Genomic DNA, 7,615 nt, shown 5'->3' on the forward strand with positions numbered 1-7,615 from the left:
TATGTCGGGACGACACATACCAACTGATACGTCCGCAAGGGGAGATCGGCATTACGATTGCTGGGCAGAATGTTGCTAAGTAGCAATGTCATACATATCTGTGTAAGAGTGGTCATGTTGGTGCGCACGATCCGCACTTGTCTCTTTGCAGCGGCACGGGTGAAATCTTGCCTCGGTATGCATAGTAGTTGCGTGATAGCCTCCCTCTCTGGTTGTGCTCGCACAGTTGGTCGCTCCTCCAGGATTAGAGGGTGGCCCAGAAACTGATAAAAGGAAACTACTCGCCCCTTAATCGAGAGTGCAAGTCTCGGTTAAGCATTTAAGGGCAGAGGACCTTAAATTCTCTTAAGGTGCAGATGTGGAGCCCTCTGAAAGTGAGGATGCGTAGCCCTCTAAAGGCGAGGACGTGCAGTCCTCTGAAGGCGAGGACGTGCAGCCCTCTGAAGGCGAGGACGTGCAGCCCTCTGAAGGTGAGGGCGTGTACCCCTCTGAAGGTGAGGACGTGTAGTCCTCTGAAGGTGAGGGCGTGCAACCCTCTGATGGCGAGGACGTGTAGTCCTCTAAATGTGATAGGTACTAGTTCCCAAGGGTCCACCCTTATGAGAAAGCAAGAGATCGACTCATCGAGAGGGCCGATCATTTCCAAATTCAAATGATTGGACATTAAATGTAGGAAATCTATGCAGTTAACATGAATTTTAGGGATGCAGATGCATGCAACCTTTGTCATGAAATTTGGTAAATGCGGACTTCATATGAAACAATGCAATATAATGGAAAGTTGTACAATGTTCATGACATTCTTTCCCTATTTTATGATTTTGATTTTGATTTAATTTTTGGAAAACACAGATTGACTGTCCTTTTGAAAAAGGTGATAATTCATGCAACCTTATCTTATCTTTGGCAAATCTCTCCGGGAACTCCCTCAGAGTGTATGTTCTGTTTGATTTAGTCACTTGACCATCTTGGAGTGACGGCAATGGAGCCGTTTCATGTTTAATCAATCCATTGAAATCCCAGGGTTTGTCCCCCCCCCTTTTTTTGTTTAAAAAACATAGATGGGTGAGAAATTTTGATCTGCCCCTAGGTTCGCTTGAGGCTCATGCATGGTGCCCCTCATTGCCCCAGTGTAAGGCTTTGAGGTACCAATCGTTGTCTTTCGTCATGACCTTGTAGTAGGGAACCTATTGGGTGAGAACTTCTAATCTGCCCCTAGGTTTGCTTAAGTTTTATGCATGGTGCCCCTCATTGCCCCAGTGTAGGGCTCTAAGGCATCCATTGTTGTTTTGTTTTTACAACCTTGTAGCAAGGAAGAATGAAATAAGCGGTTGATACTTGCGAAAAGAATTTTCCAAGGACGAGAAATAGTTGAAGGGTTTTTTTTATTGATGGGCTAAGTCAAATGACTCATGTTCTTGATAACTCACTTTTCTAGGAATGATAAAATGAGGTCACATGAATGTCTATATTTTTACTTGAAAACACAGTCAATCAAATGCTTTTTCTTTTATTTTGAAACTTACATTCCGGAGTAATCTCTGATTGAACAGTCTTGGAAGTCAACACTCAGGAGCGCAGGTCGCTTGAGCAAACAGACCAATGGCTTGCACTCACATTCCGGTGGAAGTTGAATAAGCCAAGATGTGTTTGAGAGGATTCATCCATTTTATTTAGCATTGTAACTGTGGTTTATAATAATGGCATAAACTCGAAAATCCTGATGAGTCATTAGAGACATCTAACAACAACTTTCAAAATCGCCCCATGTGTGGTGTCGCTTGTCAACGTTAGGATTCATAAGCGATTCTCCTCAAATTTCAGCCAGCCCGCATCAATTAGACTTTGCACCTTGCGCTTCAAGGTCATATCATCAGAAAATGGAGGTTGAGGAAACCTAGCAGGGGTTATGGCTACCATTGCATTATCAAGTAGATAAGGGAGTAAGTTAGCATAAGACACCAGAATTGGGGTGAATTCTACAGGCTCTTTGCTGCAAAATTCCTTCCTTGGTTGGTGTTTTGGTTCGTGCTAAAGGTGGTGTTCGTGATTGGAAGTGCGGTAGACAGGCTCTGTGGTTGATTTAGGGATGGCCTTTGTGGATAACTGGGTGGTGGGTAAGGAAAAGGTTTGTTATTGGTTGAGTAATGACATTGTTGGGTTGGTGGGAAACTTGGCCATATAGGAATGGTAGTCACAGCATGGGTTTCTCCCTCATTCTCAACCTTTTCATTTTCCCCAGTTTTCTCATTCATCAAAGCAGGATGATTAAATTTGCCTCTTTTCAGACCCGCTTCGATCCTTTTGCCGGCGAAGACCAAATCCGCAAAGCTTGAAGGTGTGTAACCCTCCATTTTTAAAGTAAAACACTGGTAATGTGTCTACTATTATTGTTATCATTTTTTCTCCGTCATTGAGGGAAACACTTGGGTTGTCAGATCCCTCCACCTTTGGGCGTATTCTTTGAAAGATCTGTGCCCCCTTTTTGCACATGCTCTGTATTTGCATCCTATCCGAAGCCATTATATTGACACTGCCTAACGAAGGCAACCATTAGGTCCTTCCAAGAATGGACTCGGGAAGGTTCCAAGTTACCGTACCAGGTAACAGCTACCCCAATAAGACTTTCTTGGAAGAAATGTATCAACGGTTCCTCATCTTTTGCGTATGCCCCCATCTTTCGACAACACATCTTTAGATGGTTCTTGGGGCAAGTAGTCCCCTTGTACTTGTCAAAGTCCGACACCTTGAACTTGGGAGGGGTGATGATATTGGGTACTAGGAACAACTCTTCTAGGTTAGCAAAGGCATAATCTTCACCTCCTTCAATGGCCCTGAGCCTTTCCTCTAGATGATCCAACTTTCCCATTTCTGCCATAGCATAAGGGTTTTTACCCAGTGTGGAATGCAAAGGGGTGTGGTTGTGGGTGATACTGAGGGCCCTTCAAAGTGTTTAGCAGGGGTATACCACCAACTGCTTACCCTTCAGTGGCATATCCGAGGCAAGGCTCGAAGTCGGCTAGATTGTGGTAGGGCATTTCATGTGTCTCCCCAATGGGTCAAGAGACATGCGCATGATCAGTTTGGGGTTGTCGGCTCTCAATGAGTATGGGAGTGGAGTTATTGACATTCTCATTGGGAGTGTACGCAACATTGGGTGGCATATAGTTGGGAGGCAAGCCATGTGGCGGGAAGGCATGCTCGTTTTGAATTTTCACATCATGCGGTCGTCCGTACTTCCCAAATCTTTGCCCACCATATCTGAGGTTGGATGATTCATTTGGTTGAGGTTAGATGGGGGCATCAGGTTCACCTTAGCAACAGCGCTGGTAGCGGCAACTGCAACCGCATTGGCTTCCATTATCTTCTTCATGCTCATCATGGCCTCCATCATTGTGGCCATTTGCTCTTTCATGGCCTCCATGTCGGTCTTCATCTGCTCTTGCACCTCCTCTACTTTACCCATTACTCTAGCTCTAGCACGGGTTCGGTAAGGGCACCGTAAAGCATGTTCTTTTCTTTTTTATAACAATGATTTATGTTCTTTTTTTTTTCAAGGAAAGAATGCAATGAACAATGCAACCAATGAAAAACATGGATGTATGTGAATGATGCACAGTTAAAGTATTGCGAATTTTTACGCAGGACATGGGGTTGAATCAATTTAGATTTTTAACATGGTCCATTACATCTTTGTCAAGGTGAAACTGGAAGTAACAAGGACATCAATAGTCCTAAATGTGTTTGGCAGTAGACAAAGCAGCGATGTAACTCGATCCATCTTTTGCCCCAATTTTTTGCAAGATGGTTACTTCCATACTTCAACTTGACTTGATGAACCTTTTCGTAAAAGCACGAGCTTGGTTTAACCCCATAACCCAAGGAATGACAATTTTGATCGCCAATACTTCAACAACATTTCATAGGGATGAAAGACTCGGGAATACGCATGCTATGCATGGAAAATGTAATTATGAGATTGAGATGCCCGAAGAGACATCATTTCCTAGTTAACCACGCATTAGGTACCATGCTCAATCATTTTGTTTTGTTGTTATTTTTTTTTATAGAAATGGGTTTATGATCCCAACATGGTTGGCTCATGGTACCTAACACATGCAACTAAGAATGCATCATGAATTCTCATGCTTCTTTTTTGTTTTTGTTTTGCAGAGGAAAATGCAAGGATCATGCATGAGCAAACATGAAAACAAAGGGTATGCAATTTTTAGAACAAAAAGTATGTTGAACGCATATGCATGATGATGCAATGCACATGCATGAAACGAAAAGAAGAAAAACAAGTGGTAATTTACATATACGAGACCGAAAAAGATCCATCTTTTTAATACTACGCTCTAGGCATTGCGGCGCCCCAACGTATGCATTAAAAAGTGGCACGTTACTCTAAAGAGACAAGATATCACTAGATATACAACAAAACTATAATTTATGTGCTATTCGCAGAAGAATGCATGAGAACAAATGGTACAAAGCGTGCTTGCTCCATGCCCCTAGTTGGGGACCTATAGGATAATATCTAGGGGTCTCTAATAACTACTCCCAACGATCCATATCTCACATGGCTGTTTTCTAGAGGTATCATCACTCAAGATAATAATATTGCGGCGGCATGTCATACCAGCGACAACACATTATAAAGACAGAAAGCTCTAGACGAGGTTTCACTATTATCAAGCAAGTCGGAGACCTAGCATGATCATAGATCCACCTCCACTCCTTAGATTTCCATGAACCCGGGTATAGAGCCTTTTTTTTTCTCAAACCCGTGGGTGCTTAGAATGCGGTGAAAAAATGTGGAAAAGACAACATTTATTATTTTTAAACAGTTCAAGAAAAAACGCACACACAAAGTTTCATAATTCCACACTTTCCTAAAATAGGCCTAACTCACAAAAACAGTCCCCAGTGGAGTCGCCAACTGTCGCAACCTACCCTTCAGCGGGAGGGCGACGCAGGGCTCGCGGGTGCGTCTTCCAAGAAATGAAAATGCACGGAGTCGTCACCAACGTTTATTCGAGGAAAACATCGAAAAAACCGGAAAAGGATGTGGTCTACGAACTTTAAGTGTGAAAGGTTCGAGAGTTGTATTTACGCACAGGGAAGGTATGAGCACCCCACGCGTCCGTCACAAGGGACGACAGCCTTTAATCAAGTGTGCAAATATGACTTCAATTCATTTTACTTTCCCTTTTACGTTTTTTATGTCTTTTTATGCCTTTTGTATTTTTATCTTTTTGTGGTCGACAAGGGTGTTTCCCTTGCTCCTACGTATTCCTCAATTTGTGATAAGGAAATCAAACCTACGTAGTTCTTTCAAAAGGGGCGAATCAAGTGATTCTTTTTACTTGGAAGGTGGTCATTTAAGGCGTTGGACCTTAAAATGATCCATTTTACTTGGTGAGAAAAGCTAAGGCATTGGACCTCTAACCATCTCACGAGGTCGACAAAAGCAGGGCTTTTGCTCCTACGTATCCTCCATCGAAGAGGAAATCAAACTTGCGTAGTTCTCGCGAAGGCAGTAAAGTGATGTGTTGATTTTTATGCTTTTGAACAGTCCATGTTAACCGATAAAAGCAAAGAGAATCGTTTTAAGGTGTTGGACCCTAAAGCGGTTTTCAGTGATTTTCGCGGACAAAGCTTGATTTGTGAGTTGATTTTAGCCTTAGTTTCACTTTGATTATTAGTCAATTGATCCAAGAAAACTTCTAAAGAAAAATGTCCGATTGATTTTTTTGATTATTTTATTATTATTTTTCAAGATATTTTGATTATTTTATTATTGTCATACCCTAATTTCGTCCGGGGATTATTATTTAATGACAAGCAACCTTTGGGTAGCCGCTTTGAGATACTTGGCGTCCTTTGTTGCGCAATGAATGAAGTCCCGACACGTCTCGGAAATCAAAAGGAAGCAGGCTTGCGCGATCCGTGAAATTTCGTAATGTGGCGGAAGTCGAAAAGAGGTGTTTTTGCGCAATCCGTGAGTTTCCGTAACTTCTTCGAAAGCTAAAAAAGAGTAAATACATAATCCATAAGGATTCGTAACCTTACGGAAAGAAAATATATATCGTTACGAAATTCGTAAAGTTTCGTAACGTTACGGAAAAATAATCACCAAAAAAACAGCAAAGGGGGTGTATTTAGTAAAATGGGGGTGCAAATAGTAATTTTCGAATCTGGGCCCTTCTAGAGGTTTCTGGGCAATTTCTTGCTTAAGGTTGAAGCAACCTAGCTCGCCTGGGCGAGCTAGGTGGCCACCACACCCCCCGTTTTGTTGAAAAATGGGATTCCGGGGCTTCCGGGACACCTGTAATGCTTCCGTAAAATTCCCATAACCCTAAATAAGCATAATTAACTTAATACGGGTGAGACGGAAGAGAAAAAAAAAGAAGAAAATCAAGTCCTATATGCTTCCGTATCTTTTCCGTAAATTACGAAAGAAGGGGGGTGAACTTATCAAAATTAGGGGGGTGCAAATAGCAATTTCGAAAATTTGATTTGGGCCTTCCAGAATATTTTTTGAAGCTGGATTGCTTCTGGAGGAAGCAACCCAACTCGCCTGGGCGAGCTGGGCGGCAACCTCCTCCCCCCCTGGGCGGCAACCTCCTCCCCCTTTTTTCTATAAATAGGCTGAAGGGGGCTGTTCTAAGGATCCCGGATGCCCCTGGTGAGGTATTTCAGCTGTTTTAGGTGAAAAAAATTGTTTCCGTGAAGAAAATCCAAGCCGAGGTGCTTGCGTAACGCTTCCGAGAGGTTTCCGTAAGCAAATCCGTGAAGGTTTTCCTCCGTTATTCACCGTTCTTCGTTCTTCAACGGGTAAGTTTCCAAATCGAGCTTTTCAATTCCTTCTATGTACCCGTGGTGGTCCCCATTTGTTTTATGTACTTTTATTCTCGTTTTCATTTACTTTTTATACCCCCTTTTGACGTGCTTAAGCCATTTATTTAAGTCATTTCTCGCTTAATCTAAAAATAAAATAAATTTCCACCGATCGTTTGAATTGTATCATTCGTTAATTTTGGTTAAAATGAATTCCGACCGTTCGGTCGTGCCGTAACCACGTTGGAAATAAAAAAAGAGGTAAAATAATAATATAATAATAAAAAATACCTTTTTAGTAAAATAAAAGCGGAAAATCAATCGGACGTTTTCTCTTTGGGATTTCTCATTCTTAAATTGAATTGACTAATAACTAAAGTGAAACTAAGGCTAAAATCAACTTGCCTAGTCAAGCTTGTCCACCAAAATAGGTTTTTTGAAAGTTTATCATTTCAGTTTCTTACTAAGTAAAAAAGGATCATTTTTAAGGTCCAACGCCTTAAAATGATCACCCTTCAAGTAAAAAAGAACCACTTGATTCACGCATAAGAAAGAACTACGTAGGTCTGATTTCCTCTCCAAAGGAGGATACGTAGGAGCAAAAGCCCCGCTTTTGTCGACCTCAAAAAATAAAAAGAAATAAATGTTAAGGTAACACAATTTCCACGATTCTAAAAAATAGGCTATTGTCCTTTGAGACAAACGTGAGAGGTGCTAATACCTTCCTCAAGCGTAAATACAACTCCCAAACTTAGAATTTTCATTTTTGACC

Source organism: Glycine soja, chromosome 20 (genome assembly GCF_004193775.1).
Source record: "Glycine soja cultivar W05 chromosome 20, ASM419377v2, whole genome shotgun sequence".
Classification (NCBI taxonomy): domain Eukaryota; kingdom Viridiplantae; phylum Streptophyta; class Magnoliopsida; order Fabales; family Fabaceae; genus Glycine; species Glycine soja.